Source organism: Scomber scombrus, unplaced genomic scaffold, assembly GCF_963691925.1.
Source record: "Scomber scombrus unplaced genomic scaffold, fScoSco1.1 SCAFFOLD_234, whole genome shotgun sequence".
NCBI classification, from domain to species: Eukaryota; Metazoa; Chordata; class Actinopteri; order Scombriformes; family Scombridae; genus Scomber; species Scomber scombrus.
Genome location: NW_026910296.1, coordinates 22,501 through 48,002, shown reverse-complemented (window position 1 = coordinate 48,002; position 25,502 = coordinate 22,501). Strand labels below are relative to the sequence as shown.

General features: G+C 37.8%; 1 protein-coding gene across 1 annotated transcript in view; it reads left to right on the top strand.

Moving 5' to 3' along the window:
- The first annotated feature begins 322 nt into the window (after positions 1 to 322).
- plekhf2 (pleckstrin homology domain containing, family F (with FYVE domain) member 2) overlaps positions 323 to 25,502 on the top strand; it is a 31,903-nt gene continuing 6,723 nt past the window's right edge. Inside the window, exon 1 of the mRNA XM_062415066.1 lies at positions 323 to 441. The gene's annotated coding sequence lies outside the window, so the exon portion shown is untranslated. The remainder of the gene's footprint in view (positions 442 to 25,502) is intronic.

Sequence of the window (25,502 nt, the reverse complement as noted above, 5' to 3'; positions counted from 1 at the left end):
TGGGGATATATAACCATTAATATAAGGAAATATGTATATACAGTATGTACACACACACTGACACACACACACACACACACACACACACACACACACACACACACACACACACACACACACACACACACACACACACACACACACACACACACACACACACACACACACACACACACACACATTTATATATAACCCTAACCCTTACTGTTCTAACTGTTAACTAAACTAAACTAAACCCTAACTTAAACATCTCTATTTTCCTACACTCCTGGGCTTCCCTGAATGCGTCTCGGCGCTGCCATATTGTTGTTGTATTTTCTTTGAGCGGTTTGAGAGTTTGAGCTGCTGGAGAGTTGGAGGCACAGCTTTACACACTAACTGGACTACAACCGAGCTACAAGTCACTGTCAAAGTCACCGGACCAACGACAAGACCCCTGGGGTAAACACTTTAACCTATTTATAAACTTATATCTTTGCTCATACTTTACTTACTAAGCTACTTTTTTTTCCTCCTCCTCTCCCCTCTGCAGCTTCTCATGCATGCTAAAGCTGCTAACTCGCTAACTTAACACAAGAGGATAAAACTCACATTTTTTCCCCTCAACTTTCTCAAACTCATTAATATGAGATAAAACAAGCAGCTTAGTTGAAGTGTTAAACGTGTGCATGTAGAGTTGAGTTAACCTTTTGATAAAGTCGCTTTTTTTGAGGAGGCTATCCTCAAAAAAGCTAACTGAGCTAACACCAATTTTGCCAAAGCTGGGACAAAAACTCGAAGTGACTTTAAAGCTTAATATAAACACTTTAAACCCAATTTATGTCAAATTAGTAGTTTATTATAAAAGCATAAACACTTCTAAGCTTGTGTTATCAATTTGAAGCCTGTACACGTTATACATCATTATGTTTTATTTATTTATGTCAAGGGTGAGGAGGAGGACCGTGAACGCACCATTAACCATTAAGTGTTGCACAGCTTATGCAACCTTTTTTTCCTGGATGTATGATTAACACATTAACACACACTACACACACTTTTTAAAGCAATGCAAAGTGGCCCCACCCACCTGTAACCTGTCATCAGCTCAACAAGATCCTGACTCAGTTATTTTGTGGAAGTGAATGTGTGAAAATGTGACTGCCAGTGAAACTCTCTCTCTCAGTCTCCCACAGACACAGAGAGAGATTAAAAAAAAAAAAAAAGGGGAAGTCATGTTGTCCTTGCAACTTGCATTGAAGTGCATTGAGTTTTACAACATAGTTACATTATATTACATGACTTCATGTGGTGACACTATATGTGGAGCTGCACAGATGAAGAGATTAGGCCATTGACAGTATTACTCAGCAGCTGTGTTGCTTGTTTTAATCATTGTTTTTAGTCTGTTTTTAAAGTAGAAAATGCTAAATATGTGTTGTTTTTAGCTTTTCTGTGTCTTACATGACAATAAACTGAGTATAATTGAGGTCTTAGACTGTTAATCAGACTAGAAAACTAGAGCTGCAGCTATTTTGGTAATTTAATCATTGTTTTAGTCTGTTTTTTAAATAGAAAATGCTAAATATTTGCTGTATTCAGCTTTTACATGACAGTAAACTGAGTATCTTTTAGCTATTAGTCGTATAATCAGACTAGAAAACTAGGGCTGCAATGATTAATGGATTAATCAGCAGCTCTTTTGGTCATTTAATCATTGATTTAGTATTTTTTTAAAGTAGAAAATGCTAAATATGTGCTGTTTTTAGCTTTTGTGTGTCTTACATGACAGTAAACTGAATATAATTGAGCTCTTAGACTGTTAATCAGACTAGTTGCAGTGATTAATGGATTAGTCAGCAGTTACTTTGGTCATTTAATCATTGTTTTAGTCTGTTTTTTAAATAGAAAATGCCAAATATTTGCTGTTTTCAGCTTTTACATGACAGTAAACTGAGTATAAGCACACTAGAAACTAGAGCTGCAGCTATTTTGGTAGTTTAATCATTTATTTAGTCAGTCTTTTAAGTACAAAATGCCAATTATTTGCTGTTTTCAGCTTTTAAATGACAGTAAACTGATTATCTTTTAGCTCTTAGACTTTTAATCAGACTAAAAAACTATTTTGGTAATTTAATAATTGATTTAATCATTTTTTAAAGGGAAAATTGCAAATATTCTGTTGGTTTCAGCCTCTCAAGCTGAGTATTTATGTGTTTTTGATTGTTGATCAGACTATAAAACTACAGCTGCAGTGATTTATTGATTAGTTGATTGACAGAAACTCACCAGGAAGCTGTTTTAATGATCAGATTATTGTTTTATTCATTTTTAAAAGGTGAAAATGTCAAATATTATCATATATGACTTTTTATAATCAAATAATCATTTTAGTCACTTTTTAAATAGAAAATAATCTCCTAAATGTGCAGATTTGAAGCTTTTCTGTGTCATATATGACACTAAACTGACTGTAATTTAGATTTTAGTCCAGAAAACTAGACATGCAATGATTAATATATTAACGGGCAACAAGTTTGATTATTTAATCATTTATTTTAATCATTTTTTAAAGCAAAATGGCAAAAAATCAGCTGGTTTCAGCCTCTTAAATGTGATTAATTCATGCCTTTAATTGTCATATATGACTGTAAATTGAATATTTTAGACTAGAAAACTAGATGCAATGATTAATTGATTAATTGGCAACTATTTTGATAATTTAATAATATTTTAATCATTTTTAAAAAGTAAAATAGTAAAAAATCTGCTCTCAAATGTGATTAATTCATGCTTTTTATTGTGATATATGACAATAAACTGAATATCGTTATGATTTTTTGAGTGTTGATTAAACAGAAACTAGAGCTGCAATGATAAATTAATTAATTGGCAACTATTTTGATAATCTAGTTATTATTTTAATATATTTTAAAGCAAAAATCGCCAAAAAATCAGCTTGTTTCAGCCTCTAAAATGTGATAGTTTAATTATTTTCATTTTCAAATAAATTTTAAAAAATGAGAATTTATGGTTTTGGTCCATTAGAAAGAAATAATAACTTTAATTTTTATAATTAACAGATTAATAATCAATAATATAAATGAGTTATGTGATTTAGTGTTTGTGCCTTTAAGGGTTTTGGAGTCATTGAGTCTGCAGCAGTAACGTTAAGCTTATTATCCGTTTACATCCACTAACATGTTGAATTCTTCACCTTTCACCTTGTTTTCATTACAGCTGCAGTTATTTACCATAAAACTACTTTATTAATCAATATAATCGTTACATAGGTGGAAAAAAAGTCATGTTTCTAGTTGTTTATTCCTCAAGGAAACAAAGAAATCACTGTAAATAAATAACTGAATAGTTTTAAAGTAACTCAGTCCATTAAACTCTCTTTGAATGAGAACAAATTCATTAAATTATCTTTAATTTCTTTCTTTTCTTTTTTAAAAACAGAAGCTTTAAAATCCCATAAAACCTGCTGTACAGTTACCTACTTAATAAGATTATCTGTACCTCCATAGCTACTGTTGCTATGGCTGTCTGAGTCTGACTGTTGCTATGGCTGTCTGAGTCTGACCGTTGCTATGGCTGTCTGAGTCTGACTGTTGCTATGGCTGTCTGAGTCTGACTGTTGCTATGGCTGTCTGAGTCTGACCGTTGCTATGGCTGTCTGAGTCTGACCGTTGCTATGGCTGTCTGAGTCTGACTGTAAACAACCACAACATTAGCGAATCGTATCTAATTTACGAAGGATGCACGGATATATCGACCAATTATCAGTATTAGGCGATATTCCCCTTGTTGGCTAACATCGACTTATCGGTAAATAAGATTTACAGAGCCTTGCAAAACTTTTCCATATTTTGTCACATTAAAACCACAAACTTTAATGTATTTTATTGGGATTTTATGTGATGGACCAACACAAAGTAGTGCATAATGTGACGCTTTCCATTTTCATTGATGGATGATGGATTGAACGATGGTCTGTGAGACGTTCAAGCTTGTTATGTGTTTTTATAACCTATGACTGCTTTAACCCTCCTGTTGTCCTCGAGTCAAGGAAGGAAGGGAGGAGGGAGGGAGGAAGGAAAGGAGGGAGGAAGGAAGAAGGAAGGAAAGGAGGAAGGAAGGAAAGGAGAAAGGAAGGAGAAGAGGGAGGAAGGAAGGGAGGAAAGGAAAGAAGGAACGAAGGGAGGAAAGGAAAGGAGGGAGGAAGGAAAGAGGAAGGAAAGAAGGAAGGAAAGAAGGAAGGAGAGGAGGTAGGGAGGGAGGAAAGAGAGAGGAAGGAAAGAAAGAGAGAAGAAGGGAGGAAAGAAGGAACAGTCAAAACAGACGGGGTCAATTTGACCCGGGAGGACGACACAAAGGTTAAACTTCTCCACAACTTGATCCCTGACCTGTGTGGTGTGTTCGTTAGTCTTCATGGTATCTCTGGGAAATTCAATCTAAAAGCAACCGGACTAGTAATATAGCTTGAAGACGTTCATGCACGTCTGACTAGTCTGGGCTGGTCTGACTAACTGGTATTTAACCAGGTATTTAACCTCTGTGGTCGTTAGTGCTCCGAGGTTTGGCTCAGGTGTTGCTCCCTATGACAGTGGTTGGAGTCATGTGAGGCCGATAGTGAACGACCGTTGTTCTTAGAGGTGGAGTAGTTGAACCTCCTGGGTAGAGATGAAAGGATAGAGATAGTTTATCCACTTTCACATATGGCGCTTTTCCACTATACAGTTCTAGCTCGACTCGGTTTGGTACCAGGAACCTTTTCCATTGCATTTTCCTTCCTCCCTTCCTTATTTTCTTCCATCTTTCCTTCCTTCCTTCCTTCCTTCCTTCCTTCCTTCCTTCCTTCCTTCCTTCCTTCCTTCCTTCCATTTGTCTGTCCTTCCTTCCTTCCCTCCTTCCTTCCTTCCTTCCTTCCTTCCTTCCATTTGTCTGTCATTCCTTTCTTCCATCCTGTCTTCTTTTCCTTCCTCCTTTCCTTCCTTCCTTTCTTCCATCTTTCCTTCCTTCCTTCCCTCTGTTCTTCCTTCCATCCTTCCTTCCTTCCTTCCTTCCTTCCTTCCTTCCTTCCTTCCTTTCTTCCATCTTTCCTTCCTTCCTTCCTTCCCTCTGTCCTTCTTGTCTTCTTTTCCTTCCTTCCTTCCTTTCTTCCATCTTTACTTCTCACTTCATCGTGATCATGACTCTTCCAGTGACTCTCTGACCAATCAGTGGCCGGCAGTCTGATGACGTCACATTTTTAGTATCGACTCGGCTCGCTTGGAACCTCGGCAGAGCAGATACTAAAAAAGCACCAGGTACCAGGTACTATCACCATGGAAACGCAAAAAAAACCCAAGTTAAAATGTTCAAAACCTCCAAATATTCTGTTTAGCATCAAATACTCACATTTGAAAAAAGGGAACAAGTGAAATTTGGCTTTTTTTGGGCTTGAAAAAACACTTAAATTATTATTATTAATGTTATTTATCAATATAATCTTATAATCAGTGGATCATTGCAGCCTCCATCATTCAAACTCTTCCTCTGCATCATTATAAGTGAAATATTTATTATATTTTATGACATTTTCTAGACTTTAACATGTTTTTTTTTTACTGCTTTGAAAACCAGAGAGATGAATCGATAAGAGAGCCGCGCTGTCAGCAGCTTCTGTTAAAGTGTCAACAGGAAACCTTTGATATTTAAAGCCTCACTTTAAAACTGTGAGCTGATACTTTAAAGTGTGAAGCTTCACTTTTAAAAGCAGCAGTTTGATGCATGAATAAAAAAAACACAGAGAATCAGATTTATTATGATTCGATGCATTTAATACTGCAGCAAGTTGAAGTACAGTCCTTTATAAACCTGATTTATAAACATATTTGGAGGCGTTTTAACGGAAATAAAGGTCTGATGGAGGCAGATACAGCGTTTCCTCTGCAGCTCTTAATGAATGTGAAACTTGTGACCTTTTTTGTTAATGAGACGGAGGCGACGTGGCTTCATACTGATATCATCAACAGCAGCTTTCACTGTCAATATGACTCTCATCAGCTTATCGTGGGGCTTTCTTTAGTTTTCTCTAACGGTAAACTGACTATTAGATGATTAGTCGTCATAAATGAAGGATAAATTAGCTGCAGATTAATTTAAAAGTGGAGAATTAGTTTGTTATCGTGCTGCAGAGCTGAACGAACTCTGTTCTTCTTGAGCTGAGCAGCTTCCTTCACATCTACACCTGCGTTATAACGGCCGGAAAGCAACAGGTACATAACACCGAGCTGAATCGTTGCTAAGCAGCAGCACAGATTTGACGATACGCTCGGCTCACGAGGACGAGACGAGATTAAAAACTGTTTTTTAAAAAAAAAGAAAACTTCAATGATGGAAAGATTTTATTTGAAAGTCACAAAATGCAAAACAATGCAGGTTTATTTTGAAATGTTTTAACTAGATAAGATAAGATAAAAAGATAAGAAGTACTTTATTAATCACTTGGAGGGGAAATTGAATGTCACCTTCTCACAAACACAGCCAACATGCAGCAAGGATACAGACTGAGGCAGTACAAGATAAGAGCAAAGCACCGACATCAACATCAATCAAACAATCCACAACACTCAGCCTCACTGCACCAGGTATAAAAGACCTTCTAAATCTTTCTGTAGAGCACCTTGGCATCACTAGTCTGGCTCTAAAACTAATATTTTAATTAGGGCCGGGACTCGATTAAAAAAAAAAAATCTAATTAATTAGAGGCTTTGTAATTAATTAATCGAAATTAATCGCATTTTAATCGCATTTTAATCGCATATAAATATTTGACCTGAGAATAGTGAGAAGTAATTTTTTCCACATGGATTTTTAGTATCATTGAATAATGACTGAATACATGAGCTTAAGCAACACAAATATTGTTTATTTTTTTCAAGTCCAACAGACCAGTGCAATTTTTGCCATTAAGTGTAGCAATAGCATATTTAGAAATATAGTACATTTCAGAAATTAGCTAGCTACCACACTAGCTTCCATGCTAGCTGCTATATGTTTTGCATTGAGGTGATACTTGAGGCTCGATGTGCTGCGGTGATATGTGATTTCCTTGTTGCATAGCTTGCACACAACCATGCTCTTATCCACACTTCCATCCACGGGGCCGACCAAAGCGTCTCATCAGCTACTTTGTTCATGTTCACTGTGGTTTGTTGTTGTCTGAGCTACGCTAGTTGGTGCTCCAGTATAATCGGTCCGCCTGAAACTCATCCAGTGAGAAACGTTCCGCGGTGCAAAAATAAGTGTGATTAAAATGCGTCAATTTTTTTAACGCGTCAATTATTGTGTAATTAATTAATCTTAATTAACGCGTTAAAGTCCCGGCCCTACTTTTAATAAATGTCACTTCAGGGCTACTTTCTGAGTATGAATTAACACTTTCAATATGCACCAATATTGTCCATCTTGGTGCTTTTTGCTATATTAATATCTTGCACCTTTATATCTAGATTATATAACGATATATATCATTCAGTCCTGCTCCTCTCCTCATCTCCTACTGCTGACTGTGAGATCTTCTCCGCAGGTTAATGATCCACACGCTGACATTAGAAAAGGAAGATTAAGTGTTGATAAGCGACAGGAAACCAATCTTTTGTGCACCCCCCCCCCCCTCGGCACGATGCCCGTATCTAAATCTGCTACTGATGCTGCAGCTTGAAGCTATTTCTAGAGACAGTATTTCCCTCGATGAGAAATGTCGTCATGTTTCTCGTCACACCTCTAATAACCAGCTATGTATAGACGGAGCTGTGCTGGCTGTTAACTATTACTACCAAATATACATATATATCTATATATGTGTATATCCAGTGTTTCCCATTAATTATATAGACTGTGGCGGCTCGTCATCGTCTAATTTGTGTCTCCACAGTCTCACAGTGAGCTGAACACGTCTGTACACTCTCCAAAGCATTACATTGTTTTAAGACTTAGCGATATTGAGTTTTTTAAGACATATAAACAGGTTTTCAAACGAAATATAGGACGAGACGTCATCTTCTTTTGTGAGATGACACCTTGGACTTTTTTATACAGTAGTTTCACCATTTTCTGACATTTTATGGACCAAACAATGAATCAATTTAATAAGAAAGTTAATTGATAATGACAATAATCGTTAATAAAAAGCTTTGTCAGCTTCTTTTTCATGTTTACTTCTCCTGTAACTCATATCAGCTGCTTGTTTTACTAAATAAACAAACAATATTAACAGTATAGAGTGGAAATATTTGCCAAAACTGAGGAATTGGTACCATTTTTTTTAGAAAAGCATTGAATATACCCAAATTAGAGCTACAACAATATTATTCACCAACTGTTTTCATACTCAATTAATAGTTTGGACTCTTTTTTAGGATAGAAAAGTCATAATTCTCTGGTTGCAGCTCCTTAAATGTGAATATTATCTGGTTTTCTTTTAATTTATATTTGTAAACTGAACATTTAAATACAAAACAAGACATTTGAGGACGTTGGCTTGGACTTTGGGAATCAATAATCAACATTTTTCACCATTTTATGGACCAAACAATGAATCAATTTAATAAGTAAATAATTTACAGATTAATTTATAATGAAAATAAGAAAGAAACGCTTGTTTTTACAACAGTATAGAGGGGAAAAGTGGCCAAAACTGAGGAATTAGTCCATTTTTTAATTCAATTTAAATGATACTCTTCTTTATTTGATAGTAAATTCTGATCTTCACTTAAAACCGAAGCCTCTAAAAGTGATTCTCACAGCGTCGTTTACTCCTGGACTGAAATCAGGAGGCGTTAACATCATTTTATTATAGATTTAAATGAAGAATTAACTTTTAAACCTTCCTGCTCAGTGACTCAACGAAAAGTAAAAACTATTTCTGGTCTCATGGTGAAAGTTTCCCAACAGGTGAATCAGCCTCGTGCTTTGTGATTCAGCTTCTTCCTCTTTGTGTGTGTGTGTGTGTGTGTGTCAGTGTGTGTGTGTGTGTGTGTGTGTGTGTGTGTGTGTGTGTGTGTGTGTGTGTGTGTGTGTGTGTGTGTGTATGTATCAGTGTGTTTGTGTGTGTGTGTGTGTGTGTATATGTGTGTGTCAGTGTGTGTGTGTGTATGTATCAGTGTGTGTGTTTGTGTGTCAGTGTGTGTGTGTGTCAGTGTGTGTGTGTCAGTGTGTGTGTGTATGTATCAGTGTGTCTGTGTGTTTGTGTGTGTGTGTGTGTGTGTGTCAGTGTGTGTGTGTGTATGTATCAGTGTGTGTGTGTGTGTGTGTCAGTGTGTGTGTGTGTCAGTGTGTGTGTGTATCAGTGTGTGTGTGTCATTGTGTGTGTCAGCAGCAGCGTGGTCAAACTCGTTCTTCTTCTACAGCTGAAAGAAGGCGAGGCAGAACCATCTTATTTCCTCCTCCTCCTCCTCCTCCTCCTCCTCCTCCTCCTTTCACTCTCTTGAATACAGGATGTGTGTGTTGTGGTCTGAGACTTGTTGTGTAATCCGACGCCCGGCTTCGTAATCCTGCGTCTCTGTTTATAAATGGATGCAGATTAGGGAGCAGCAGCAGCAGCAGAAGAAGAAGAGCAGGTTACTTCCTCCTCAGAGGTAAAGAGCTTACCTGTGAGTAAAGGAGGCCAAATATTCTCTGTTTTAAGGGTTTAGGGTTAGTGGCAAAGTGGCAAAGTGACGATGTAATCATGCAGTTTGGGAATGTATTTAATGGTGATGCAATCCTCACATCTCTTTGTATTATTATTTTAGGTTAACCCTTTACATACTGCTCATATTCTGACTCATAATTAGTCTCTACAACAAGTCACATTCATACATTTCCCGTTCAGTCATTAATTAATGTTTGATTAATCCTAATATAATGTAAAAAAGACATTCATAAACACTATTTCACTGTTTATAGAATATGAAGAATACGACAACGTGTTTCAATTTAGATTTTTTTTTCTTAAATTAATAATAAATACAGGTTCATTTTGTTTTTTTATTTGCATTTTTTTTATATACTATGGGTCATATTAGGAAATGTCTGGCTAAAATAAAAAGTGTATATGGCGTTTTTACAGCTCTCAAATGTAAAAAAAAAAAAGGGTTAAATTAAAAAAAAAATGTCGGCAGCATGTAGCAGCAGCATGTAGCAGCAGCATGTAGCAGCAGCAGCAGCGCGAGTCAGAGCAGAGTAGGCAGAGAGCTTTTAATCAAGAATGGACACTCTGACTAGACAGAAAGCGTAGCGTTAGCAACATGTGTCTACACACGAGGCGTTCAGGTACATGGTTAAGTGTAGGTCACCCACGTTTTGGAAGACCTCAGAGCCCAAAAACACAATGACTGTAGCTAAGCACGTAAAATGAAGGAAATGCGTTTGTCTCATCTATCTGGAGAGATTCTGGGAGCAATACTCTGAAGGGATGTATTAAAGAAATGTTAAATAAATACTGAACCATAAGAAATCAAGGTTTTATGATATTCATAATGTGTAAACCTGACTCTGAACAGTATGTAAAGGGTTAAGAAATACAGTGAAGCACGATAGCTTCAATATAATTGGATAATACAGGTAGAGAGATAGCAATGTAACCAATCAGGGACCTACAATAAGGCGTCGTGAGAACAGGGGCAAACGGCAAGATAACACCAGTCACTGGGTGAATATACCACGTTTTTAAAATATATTGATATATACACTCAGACACTCATTTTTAAGAAAACTTTAATGACTAAAATATCTAACTGGAAAAATTGTCTTTTATTTGAAAGTCACAAAATGCAAAACAGTGCAGGTGCATTTTGAAATGTTTTAACTTTATAATTTTATTAATGTCTCTTCAGTTCTACTCTCTAAGTATGAATTATAATATGCAGTATGCACCACTGTTAAAGGTTAGATATTTTATAGATAGGTTATTTTGGTGTTTATAGAAATAAAAACCATAAATACCAAAATTATAAACACTCAAAAACACAAAAAAAGAAGTATAAAGAATAGAAACAATTCTAATATATAAATATAAATGAAATAAAGAATCTAATTATCACATATTTCTAATAAAAAAAAACAAGTAAAAGTAAATTACAAGTAAATACAACAACATGCTTGGAAATGTGACTAATTTAACTTTTTACCAGGGAGGGAGTTCTGGTCCTCTGAAATGAGGCCAACGTGGAAGTAACTTAAAACTGCATTCTATCAAAAGGCCACCAGGGGGCGACCGTTTTGGTGTCAAAAGGACTTCCGTCTCTATACAAGTCAATGGAGAATTCACCAACTTCTCACTTGATTTCTAACCTCAGTAAACGTTTTCAAAATGTGTTTATGGTCTCAATCGCTAGTTTAAAGCCTTCTTCAATGCAGTATGATGTTCATTTGGGACATTTTGGCCTCCCTGATTTTATATGTGACGATAAAGCAGGGTATGCATTAGGGCGTGGCTACGTCGTGATTGACAGGTTGATTGGTTCACAGGTTCAGGAGGGCGCCTCATGCTCCTCCTGATGCCCATATAAGTAGAATCCATGTTTTTATTTTTCCCAGCATGCACCGGAAATTTTCGAGATGGCGCTGCTCAGATCCGATACTATTGGCCTCCGATCAGCAGTCCACAAACCAATGGGTGACGTCACGGATGTTACGTCCATTTTATATACAGTCTATGCTTTTTGCATCAAAGTCTCGTCAAATCGCTATAAATTGCACATTAAATTTCCATTTAGAATAAAAGTGCAGGAACATTACGGCAATTATGGAATTTAATTAATTAAATTTTCATTGAGATAATTAAAACTGCACTGAGGAAAGCATTGCCACTTATTTAATATTACATATTGCTCAGTATTATTCCAGATTGCATTAAGATTAAACTGCTCATTAAATAAAGGTGCAGATACGCTCATCACACATTAACAGAGACACATCTGACTTTTGGGAAAATCTCCAACAGTGACGAATAAAAAAACTTAAGAGGAGTAAAAAAAAAAAAAGGAAGTTGCATAACGAACTTGATAATCTCTAATAACAGAAACTCTTTATCTGCTGAAGTGGAAACGTGCAATACATAACAGGAAGTTCATGTCTTGAGCACATCTGTATGTAAAAATCTGAATTTACTCCAATAACTCGGCAGCATCTTATGACTCAGCTCAGATTTTAACTCATCATATATTGATATTTATAAAAGTGGACGGTACTTATTTAATTTATAAAACACCAGAAAATATCCTTCACTGTAAAAGAAAATATATAAAATGTACAGTGCAGAGACCTTTAGCACCAACTGGCTGGGGTAAATATTTATATACATGCTTATTTTACATTATATATTTTTAATTAATCGACATTACTTTGTAGAAATCTGTTCTCACTTTGACATTAAAGAGGTTTTTTTTGTAAATTCTTGTCAAAAAAACCAAAATTATATTGTTTAAAGCTACCCTTACCTTTGTTACATTTTTAAACATTTTTTTGTTTAGGTTAAAATGCTATTAATAAGGTAATGGCTCTAAAATGTTAGAGATCCACCAGGCATAGAAATTCATCATTATTCCATTCTCATAATATTCTGTGAAAAACTCTAACCAATCATATCATTCGGTCCGAATGATATGATTGGCCGAGCGACCTGCCTGTTTTCCCCTCACGCATTACGTAGTCTCGCGCACCCACCCGGAAGAGAGTCTGTTGTGGATCCACAGCATTATAAATACATCCATGATACACGGAGATAGCCACGGCTTCCACCTCCAGCCGCTCCCACAGGGAAAAAGAAAAGTGTACATATATATTAGGGATGCTCAATATTGACTTTTCTGCCGATCCTATATTCCGATATTCCCCAACTCTATTTCCGATACCGATATCACCCGATACCGATATATGCAGGCTTTTTACACCAAAACTATTATTAGGTAACAACATAACATATCTCCTACTGTGGAATTAACACATGCCTAATTTTATTGTGATGCCCCACTGGATGCAAACATAAATGCAACATGGCTTTCCACATGTAAACACTGTCTGTGCAAAATAAGAGAACAACTTAAGTTATGGAAAAAAGTGCCAATATATCACTGCCATATTTATTATGCTGCTTTTGCTCCCTACTATCTGTAGGGAACACTTGGAAATAGTTCCAAACCACAGATATAAGCCCCGTTTCTGGAGGCGGGACCTTTTTATAGGAGCGTCCTCTCACTCGCTCCTCTCAGCTGTTGTGTCTCCAGCAGAGTAGGACCCAGATAGGACTCAGATAGGACCCAGGTAGGACCCAGATAGGACCCAGATAGGACCCAGATAGGACCCAGATAGGACCCAGATAGGACCCAGGTAGGACCCAGATAGGACCCAGATAGGACCCAGAAAGGACCCAGAAAGGACCCAGGTAGGACCCAGATAGGACCCAGAAAGGACCCAGATATGACCCAGATAGGACTCAGATAGGACCCAGATAGGACCCAGATAGGACCCAGATATGACCCAGATAGGACTCAGATAGGACCCAGATAGGACCCGGATAGGACTCAGATAGGACCCAGATAAGACCCAGATAGGACCCAGATAGGACCCAGATAGGACCCACCGGACTCTGACGGTGACGTCACAGAGGCGACTCGCCGAAAACATAACAGAGAAAATGACAACGAGGAGGTAAACCTTATCAAGGTTTGGATAAGAAATGTAAAAGATATAGATAAATATATCAGTAAAAGAAGCACACATTTGCTGTTAGCGCTCTAGCCGCTGGCCGCTCCCCCTCTCACACAGCACACTGAGCACAGCGCAGGACCAGAGTTCAAAGAAATGGATGAAACTGAAAACACTTGGAATAGCCCAGGCTACTTTGAACTGTCTTCTGACTGTGAATAAACAGCAAGGTGGTCTGTTTGTGTGTTCGTGTACATGGCGGTGGATGCTATGAACTCGTTAGCCACGGTTAGAGACCCGCGAGTCTAGTGTGTTGTTGTTGTTATACGTCATCAAGCGCGCGCTGGTAAACGTCTCATGCTGCGTTCATGCAGGCTCGGAAATGCTGAAACCTACAGAACAAATATCGGTTATAAAGACCCGATACCGATACTTCCCGATATTACATTTTTACGTGAATATCGTAACATCCCTAATATATATATATATATATAATGCGTGTTCGTGCGTGACTATAAATGCAGCGTGTGTGAGAGCAAAGCGTCCTTATAACTCTGTGTTACCGCTTATTAGCGCGATCGCTTTTAATTTATTGGATATGAAACCTTATAACGATATCGGCTTATTACATTAAAAAACAGTTATTACATCATCGGCCACTATAACGTTATAGCTGCTACAACTATTATAAATCACAGTACAGCAGAAGATAAATAATAGTTTTTAATGATTGAAATTATAGACATTTTACGGCACCTCTTCTGTTTATTCCACATCTAAAAAATAGAAAGAAAAACCCTTTTAAAGAAGAGGAAAAGGAAGAAGAGGTGGAGGTGTCGAACCGCAGCAGCACTGTCACTTTTTCCCTCTGTGGAAACACTTTTTCATAAAAGGTGTGAAGTTTTGTTTTTTATTTTCTTCACCTGCAGAGAGAAAAGTTTGACATCTGATTGAACAGCAGGAGCCTAAAAATCTGCAATCACAAGTTTTTACCGACGCTTCCTTCAAAAAGATGGAAAGTTAATAAAGACTTTGTAAAATTAGAGTTTTTAAAATGTCAGAATAAAACCAGAAGTCAGGCCCTGAACTTTTCTGCTACCTGTCATGTTATTTGTGTTAAAGGATTGCTCACACACACACACACACACACACACACACACACACACACACAACACACACACACACACACACACACACACACACACACCCACAGTGGATCACAATGAGGGAAACAGATGGCGGCCTGTTCAGAGCACATTCCTCTGAAACGCCGTCCTGTCAGTCCCGTTTTTTAACACACTCTGAGCTGCTCGCCATGCAACTTTCATGGTGTGTGTGTGTGTGTGTGTGTGTGTGTGTGTGTGTGTGTGTGTGTGTGTGTGTGTGTGTGTGTTTTCTTAAACCACAAACCAGGAAATATCTTCACTCTTGACAGGTGACGCTGGCTACTAAATCTTTATAATGTTTTCTCTGGAAGGTTTTTTAGCAGCCAACCAGCTTCCTGTCATACTGTGAAATCACCATGACGACATGTTCGGCTCTCCCTTATAAAAAAATAATATTCAAGATTCAAGACAATTTTATTGATCCCTTGAAGGGCAATTAATTCGACAGCTTGCACCACAACACGCTCGTACGCAGGTCAATGACGTATAAGGATTTATTTAAAAATAATAAATATGGGAATATCTATTGCAGTAATTTAAACATTAAGAATGTAAAGTACACATACATTCATATTAAAATAGTAAATTAGGTGTTTTATGTGTTTTTCCATCTGTTTTCCATCAACTGACCTTAAAAAAGTCATGTGGTGCGACCATGATCTATCTTTAAATAAATGAATTTAAGTGTTTAGAAAAACAAATTATTTGCATGTCTTTTAAGTTTTTGTAAATAATAATCTCATATTTATGTTCTATAATGTCTCAGCTGCCTTCTGAAATGTATGTAAGACATATTTTTCCTGTAAATTGCTTAAAAATGATTTAAAAAATTTAAAAATACAATTCAGTTAAGCATGCTGTATCAGTGATTAATATTAAAAGTGATATTTTACTCTGAATTTAATACAGTTATTGGTATTATTGGTCGCACCACATGATATTTTGTCACTTTAAATAATAGAAATATTACTAATAACTTGTGTTTTTTGAAAAGTTAAAGTGATTACATATAAAGGAAAGGTCTACATATATATGGTATTTTTTAAAAATCTATTTAAACCATTTTCTAACTGAAAAAAAAGCAGTTAAACTGAAAATGTAGGCGTCACGTCATTGACCCATAAACACATAAATAACATAAAACACAGAAGAAAGAAGAAGAGTTGGTAGCTGTGTGCAAAGTCTGCAGGCTCTAGTCCAATAAACAGTTAATTAAGAAGTAGCCTATACAAGCTCTAAATGATAACAATGCATTACATCATCCAGCTGCACAGTGCAATAACATACAGATACAACTGGACCTCATATAGATTAGTTCAACAGTCGGAAAGCAGAGGGGATACAGGAGTCCAGGTCCATATGAGTCCATTCATAGATTTTAACTGTGTGTATTTAAACATGTAGTTGTGCCGTAGACGCTGTCAGACTGAGCAGCTCGGAGCTAATCAGATCATTTAACAGTTAAACTCGGATTAGTAAAAAGAGATTTGTGGCTGTGATGTTGAGCTAAAAACAATCTGTTGATCAGCAGAGAAATAATCATCAATAATTTAGATTACTATGGACGTATGGATCAAGTTCATGGTGCCAATATCAGCTCTGATCTGATACTTTAATATTGATCAAACTTGTATCTAACAAGAAATAACAGCTGATACTCATACTGGAGCATCACCTAAAGGCCCATTTATGCTTTAACGTATGTACGAAAATGTATCCGTCCTTTTCAAACGATGTTACCGTCACTGCTCACATACTTCCATGCGTCCTTTACGTTAGCATGGATGTTAACCAATACATCCACCAGGGGGCAGCGCAGAGTCAAAAGTCAACAAACCCAAAAACAAACATGGCGACTGTGGAGGAGATATTGTTTGAAGTTTCTAACCAACTCGTACAACCTTTCCTCAAAAAGTTCCGCCATTGTTATTTCAACCTTCGTGTCTCACTAGAGCTATGTATCGAGTAGTGACCATAGACGGTATATAAAATGGACGTAACATCCGTGACATCACCCATTGGTTTGTGGACTGCTGCTTGGAAGCCAATAGTATCGGATCTGAGCAGCGCCATCTTGAACATTTCAGGTGCATGCTGGGAAAAATAAAAACATGGATTCTACTTATATGGGCATCAGGAGGAGCATGAGGCGCCCTCCTGAATCTGTGAACCAATCAACCTGTCAATCACGACGTAGCCACGCCCTAATGCATACCCTGCTTTATCGTCACATATAAAATCAGGGAGGCCAAAATGTCCCAAATGAACATCATACTGCATTGAAGAAGGCTTTAAACTAGCGATTGAGACCATAAACACATTTTGAAAACGTTTACTGAGGTTAGAAATCAAGTGAGAAGTTGGTGAATTCTCCATTGACTTGTATAGAGACGGAAGTCCTTTTGACACCAAAACGGTCGCCCCCTGGTGGCCTTTTGATAGAATGCAGTTTTAAGTTACTTCCACGTTGGCCTCATTTCAGAGGACCGGAGCTCCCCGCCTGGGTTACACCAATTGGACGCTGGGTTGCATCACATCGTTGACCCATCATCATTCATTAGTTCATCGTGTTTCTGTCCAACCTGCTGAATGTAAAGTCTAATATTCACTCTCTTTTAGCTCTGTGTTTACTCTCTACCAACTCCTGAGGGAAATATCTAAATGCTCCACTATGTTCACCAGCTAGTCTACAGATAACTGTTGATAAAATGAACCAAAACGGACAAAAATGTTGCAGCTAAACAACGAGCTGAAACTCTCTATAATAAAGCTCCGTAAAGTTGTGCAAGGTGTTTGTTTTCTTGTGGTTGGCACAAAGGCAGTTTTGTGGCAGGAAAACAGCCGACTCTGAGTAACGAGAACACACAAACAGGAAAAGAAAGATTGGGTTTTTTCTTCTTGACAGCTTGAGTCAGATTTGCTGTTTGTATGTATTGATTTTACACTTAGTCAAGCTGCTAATGTTGATCTTACATTTGGGAAATAGTGGATAAAACTTGTAAGATACACTAAACTCTGTCAGACTCAAAGAGATTCGGTGAAGCTCGATGGTTACTCGGACTGTTGGGGAAATCCTCTGCACGTTTTAACACGTTTCATCAATCAGATCTCCAAATCGCCTCGCCTCGTTCACTTAATCTGTTTGAACCTGTATGCATGTATGAACGGTTGACTAAATCCAACCCCAACCTGCTGCTGTTGCTGCTGTCGGTGAACAGAAGAAGTGAGATCAGGGCAATAATCACATCGAAACAAAAAGACTGAAACTATTACTAGATAACAGATATCTTTTTTTGGCTCATCCCTCTATCATCCAAACCCTCTCCCCTGCAGTCCTGATACTCAGCACTAATGTTTTGTGTAATGATAAATTGTTGAGCAAGCTTTTTTATTTTGGCACCACACCCTGAAATCGAAACTAACAGCTGCCTTTGAATTCTGATATTTGCACACAAAAAAAAAAAGGTGTTTTCCCTCCAATTTTGAGCAGAAAGAGAAAAAAAAATCAGATCCTACGACTTGTTACTTTCACACAGTCACAGTTTGATACTCTATAAACTGTCTAACCACATGTATGTTTGCTGTGTTTGATTTGTGAGAGATATATTGGGACCTTTTTAAGGTAATTATTCCATTTCTACGGTCAATATACTCATAAGAGCGAGCATGGTGATGGCTCCCCTATACTTCCTTACAACTTTTTGATTTAAGGCTACAGCTAATGATTCTTTTCACTGGATTTTAATCATTTTTCTCAATTAATCAAATATATTGTGCTATAAAATGTCATAAAATAGTAAAAAAAAGTTTCTTAAAGCCGTCGGTGTAAACTCAAATGTCTCGTTTTGTGTCTAACAGACCGTCAACAATCCAAAATAAACTAGTTAATATTCACATCTTCACATTTAAGAAGCTAATTATACGTGTGTTTATGTGTCATTAGGACTGTCACGATAACTACTTTTATTGGACAATATATATTGACTCAGAAATAATCGCGATAAACGATATTATTGTCATTTGAGGATCGTTTTATACCGATATATACTGATATAATGATGATATAATAGCATAAAATGGCAATAATGAGGTAGAAAATATGATCAAGTTCATGTCCATGTATCGTACGATAAGTCGATATATAGACGTGATGATGCTGATAATTACGTTATTGTACGATAAGTCGATACACAGATGTGACGAATTTAATATATATAATTACACGATAAGCCCATATATAGATATGATGTCGATAATTAGGTTATTGTACGATAAGTTAATATATAGACATGATGTCCATAATTACGTTATTGTACGATAAGTTGATATGAAGACAGAATGTTGATAATTACTTTATGTACGATAAGTTGATATATAGACACGATAATGTTGATAATTACGTTATTGTACGATAAGTCGATCTGAAGACACGATGTCGATAATTACTTTATGTACGATAAGTTGATATATAGACACGATAATGTTGATAATTACGTTATTGTACGATAAGTCGATATGAAGACACGATGTTGATAATTACGTTATCGTACGATAAGTCGATATGAAGACACAATGTTGATAATTACGTTATTGTACGATAAGTCGATATGAAGACACGATGTTGATTATTACGTTATGTACGATAAGTTGATATGAAGGCATGATGTTGATAATTACGTTATTGTACGATATGTCAATATACAGATGTTACGATGTCGATAATTACGTTATTGTACGATAAGTTGATATGAAGACATGATGTTGGTAATTATGTTATTGTACGATATGTCAATATACAGATGTTACAATGTTGATAATTACCTTAGTGTACGATAAGTTGCTATTTAGGCACAATAATGTTGATAATTACGTTATTGTACGATAAGTTGATATATGGACACGATAATGTTGATTATTACGTTATTGTACGATAAGTCGATATATGGACACGATAATGTTGACGTAATGTTGATAATGTTACGTATTGTACTATAAGTTGATATATAGACATGCTGATGTTGATAATTACGTTATTGTACGATAAGTCAAGATATAAACACGATAATGTTGATAGTTACGTTATTGTACGATAAATTGATAACGTAATTATTGTGACAGGCCTGTGTGTGTGTGTGTGTGTGTGTATATATATGTGTGTGTGTCTGTGTGTGTGTGTGTGTGTGTGTGTGTGTGTGTGTGTATTTGCTGCATCTGTACTATGAGAGATATTTTGGGACCTTTTTAACGTAATTTTTCCCTTTTTACGGTTAGTTTTACACTCACAAAGCTGACCTTTCAGAATAAGAGCGTGCATGGCGATGTCTCCCTGTAGCTTAGCTGTCATTTCTCATGTGGTGGTGGGGGGGTGGGGGGGGGGGGCTGGGCTGGGGGGGTTTGCTCTGTTATTACTCCGATTATTACCCTGAACTTGTGGTTTTTAATCTGTTTTCTGCTCCTTTGATATTCCCCCTCTGAGGACTCGTTGAAAGCAGAGTTAATGTGATTTGCGGCTGTTGAAGAGCCGATAATAAAAACTCTTCCTGCGTAGCAGCGGACCGGACCGTCTGACAGAGGACGATAACCAGTTATTTTTAAAGGGGTCGAGAACAGATTAGTGTGAGGAGGGAAAAAACCCTCCTGTGTGTCATTTCTCAGGTCGTTTCTCTGTCACTGGGTCTCTCAGGTGTTTCACAAACCTGCTTAAAGCCTGAAATCCTCTAATTGAACATTTCTCCTCCGGTTAGAGCTGTGAAACCTAAAGTAGACAAGTTACACAAAGTTTAACTACAGAGTCAAACTTTAAAGCATATATTATTGCTTCCTGAAATAGAAGTAAGTGAGTGAGGTTTTATAGATTAATATAACTTTGAGTGTATTTTAGGAAGTTACACTTTGGAGTTATGTTATTTGTTAGTAGGGGTGTAAATCACAAGTTTCTTTACAATACAATATTATATCGATTATTATTATATCGGACAAAGATTCGATGTTTGCCGATATCACAAACTCTGCTATGATGTGAGTGTGATTGGATTCAGGAGGCAGCGATCGATATGAGACGATATCACAGCTGATTTAACACAATTACTTTCATTCATATCAAATCACAAAAAACTAAAATATAATTTATATTTCTGAGCTCAACCAGACATTTACCGTAAAAACCTGGTGTATAAGTCGCAGTCTGTTTTTGTTGGGTGTCATGCTGGAAAAAAAGACTTTTCTATTAACCTTCTTGTCGTCCTCCCGGGTCAAATTGACCCCGTCTGTTTTGACTGTTCCTTCTTTCCTTCCTTCCTTCCTTCCTTCCTTCCTTGCTTCCTTCCTGCCTTCCTTCTGTCCTTCCTTCTGTCCTTCTTTCCTCCCTCCTCCCTTCCTTCCCTCCTTCCTTCCTTCCTTCCTTCCCTCCTTCCTTCTTTCCACCCAACCTCCTTTCCTTCCCTCCTTCCTTCCTCCCTTCTTCCTCCCTTCATTCCATCCTTCCTTCTTTCTTCCTCCCTCCTTTCCTTCCTTCCTCCCTCCTTTCCTTTGTTCCTTCCCTCCTTCCTCCCTCCTTTCCTTCCTTTTTGCTCCCTTCCTTCCTCCTTTCCTTCCTTCCTCCTTCCTTCCTCCTTTCCTTCCTTCTTCCTCCCTTCCTTCCTTCTTCCTCCCTCCTTTCCTTCCTTCCTCCTTTCCTTCCTTCTTCCTCCCTCCCTCCCTTCCTTCCTTCCTTCCTTCTTCCTCCCTCCTTTCCTTCCTTCTTTCTCCTTTCCTTTCTTCTTCCTACCTCCCTTCAATCCTTCCTTCCTTCTTCCTCCCTTCTTTCCTCCCTTCCTTTCTTCTTCCTTGACTCGAGGACAACAGGAGGGTTAAAGATTGGTTTATTTGGATGCATCAGTAACTATTCATTTATAAACACATGTGTTTATACTCCAAAACTTTTCAATTTACTTTTATTACAATACAACACAATAAAAACACACATATTACCCCTGAAACAGACAGTACGTTTACATGCAGCAAAAAATTAGAATTTCTGATCGTATCATACGTAGTTTGGACTTTTAAAATGTTTGTAAACACCTTAGTCCGATCTACTTCGGACCATAACGGACATCTCAAAATCGGATAAGAACACCTAGATAATTTGTTCATAGTCTGCATTTTAACGCCATGTATACTCAGCAATCGTATCTAAATTGGATTTCTGCATTCTGCACATGCTTGAGAATTTCCTCTGTGGCTTTCACCCGGAAGTGAAAGATCCGTTGTTCTTTTTATCTGCATTATTAGAAGGAAAATAATGCACGAAATGTACGCTACTGTAGCATCGTCCATCTCCTCGTACGCCATGTTTGTTTGAATGCCGTCAGATAGTTTGTTGTTGCTGTTAAGTAGAGATCAACAGGAAGTGGCTCTTTGTTGAGAGGGCTACAGGAAGTGGCTCTTTGTTGAGACGGCTACAGGAAGTGGCTCTTTGTTGAGAAGGCTACAGCGCCACATAGCGTAACGCATTCAGCCGTGCTCCGGCCATTTATCTGATTCTCTGAACGGCATGTATACTCAGACAAGTGATCCGGTCTTATGCATGTCTTTATCTGATACCATCAGAAATTCGAATTTTTAGTTGCATGTAAACGTACTGACTGTATTGTACTGGTGTAAAGGACGCACCTCACTTTTAAATAAAAAAATATTGCATTAAAGTTGCATCTTATACACCGGTTTTTATGCTAAATAAACTATAAAGTGCCACATTTGGATATATTAGGCTTTAAAATGTTCAACTGAAAAAAACATTAACCCTCCTGTTGTCCTCGAGTCAAGGAAGGGAGGAAGGAAAGGAGGGAGGGAGGGAGGAAGGAAGGAAGAGGGAAGGAAAGGAAAGAAGGAAGGGAGGAAGGACAGGAGGAAAAAAGGAAGGTAGGAGGGGGGGAAGGAAAGAAGGACAGAGGAAGGAAGGAAGGAAAGGAAAGAAGGAAGGGAGGAAGGACAGAGGAAAAAGGAAGGTATGAGGGAGGGAGGAAAGAAGGAAGGGAGGAAGGAAAGGAAGGAGAGAGGGAAGGAAAGAAAGACAGAAGGAAGAAAGGGGGATGGAGGAAGGAAAGAAGGAAGGGAAGAAAGAGAGGAAGGAAAGAAAGAGAAGGAGGGAGGGAGGACAGACGGAAAGAAGGAACAGTCAAAACAGACGGGGTCAATTTGACCCGGGAGAACGACACAAAGGTTAAGTTTCTTGTTCTTTTACATTAAAGCAGGATTTTTGCTTCTCTTTCCAGCAGCAGCAGCACGTTTCAGACAGTTTATAGTCTTGTCTGAAGCATCTGATGATAAACTCTTCTCTCTCTATAATCCGGCTCGGACTTGTTGCTGGCTGCTGAAATGTGAATCACTCATTAGCTGCTACTGTCTGAGTCCGACCGTCCGACTGCTAGTAACCACGACGACATCGGCCTCTGACATCGACATATTTACCGATAAGCCGATGTTAGTCAACAAGGGGAATATCGGCCATTAAAAGTAAATATGAAGCTGATTTTGATGCATACATGCCATATATTTGTTGGTATAATAATAATAATAATAATAATAAGCAGTAGTAATAATATAAGTGCAGCTGCAGCACACGTAATATTATTTTCAGTTGGCAGATTTTATGTAACTTGTTTTCTGTTTACTATAAAATCCAATTTGAACTTTATCAACAGGTGTGAACGTTGGCTCGACACCTCTCCCTGCAGATTAACCTCTAATCCTTTTATCTACGTCCGTCCTCTCTGTGTGTGTGTGTGTGTGTGTGTGTGTGTGTGTGTGTGTGTGTGTGTGTGTCTGTGTGTGTGTGTGTGTCTGTCTATGTGTGTATAATCCGCTGTGCAGACATGTGTTGTGTTGGGGGTCGCTCTCCAGTAGAATCTCTCTGTTAGCAAACACTGATCCGGTTTCTTTTTCACAGTCGGTTCAGCAGCTGTTGACGTGTTTTTTTGTTCGTACGTGTCTCTGAAAACTCGACCCGGGTGCAAAGTTCATCATCTTTAATCATAAAAACATAAAGTAAAGCACTTCAGTGTAGAATTTAATCTGCTTTATACTCCTCTCACAGCTGAGCAGCATGATAGCAGGGTGATACGATGCATTCAAGTACCTCCAGAAAAAGTTGGATTTATTAGCATCAGATTCATTTTCACCTAAACCAGAGGCGTCAAACTAGTTCAGGGGCCACATATAGTCCAATTTAGTCTCAAGCAGACGGGGCCAGTAAATCCATTTCTATAATAACATAATAACCTATAAATAATATATAATATACAGCATTTCCCATTAATTATATAGAGTGTGGCGGCCCACTATAGTCTAAATTGTGCTGCTAATTTGTAGTTTAGTTATTTGAAGAAACACAACATGCATTTAAAACAATGTAGAGAAAGATATTTACTGAAAAATGTCTAAATTTAAACAGCATTTTATATGTCAATAAGTAATTAATTAGTTAAATATAAATGATCTCTTCTGCTTTCTTTCTTTCAGAGCTAAAATACGGCATTCAGGGTTTTTTTATGGTTTAATTGTGGTTTATTTAATGGTTTATTTATCAACTGGTAAAATGTCTTTCCTGTGCTCTGCGGGTGTGTCATCATCATTCATATCTATACAACCAGTTAGTTAAATTGGACTCTATTTGTTTTGTAGATATAACCTCGTAATGTTGCTCTCAGAGTGCAACAGCATGATGAATTTGACTTCAACATTTACAAACGTTTCCCCCTAGAGCAGTGGTGTCAAACATGCGGCCCGCGGGCCAGAACCGGCCCGCCGATGGGTCTAATCCGCCCCACTTTCCTTCCTGTGTTCTTTTCCTTCCTTCCATCTGCCGGTCCTACATTCCTTTTTTTCTTTCTTCCTTCTATCTTTCCTTCCATCTGTCCTTCCTCCCTTTCTTCCTTCTGTCCTTCCTTCCATCTGTCCTTCCTCCTTTCCTTTCTTCCTTCTGTCCTTCCTTCCATCTGTCCTTCCTCCTTTCCTTTCTTCGTTCCTTCCCTTTATCTGTCCTTCCTCCCTTTCTTCCTTCTGTCCTTCCTTCCATCTGTCCTTCCTCCTTTCCTTTCTTCGTTCCTTCCCTTTATCTGTCCTTCCTCCCTTTCTTCCTTCTGTCCTTCCTTCCATCTGTCCTTCCTCCTTTCCTTTCTTCGTTCCTTCCCTCCATCTGTCCTTCCTCCCTTTCTTCATTCTGTCCTTCCTTCCATCTGTCCTTCTTCCTTTCCTTTCTTCGTTCCTTCCTTCCATCTGTCCTTCCTCCTTTCCTTTCTTCGTTCCTTCCCTTTATCTGTCCTTCCTTCCTTTTTCCCTTTCTTCTGTCTGTCTTTCCTGCTTTCCTTCCTTCCGTCTGTTTGTCCGTCCTTCCTTCCTTTCTTCCCCACTTCCTTCTGTCTGTCTTATCTTCCTTACCTTCTTATTTCCTTCCTTCCTTCTGTCTGTCTATCTTCCTTACCTTCTTCCTTCCTTCCTTCCTTCCTTCCTTCCATCTTTTTAATGATCCGGCCCACATGAGATCAAATTGTTCTGTATGTGGCTCTTAATTAAAAATGAGTTTGACACCTCTACCCTAGAGGGTCGGACTGAGGTCCCACCATCAAAGTCTCTCAAAGGTTTGTGGGAAACACTGATATAATATAATATAATAAAATATAATATAATATAATATAAACT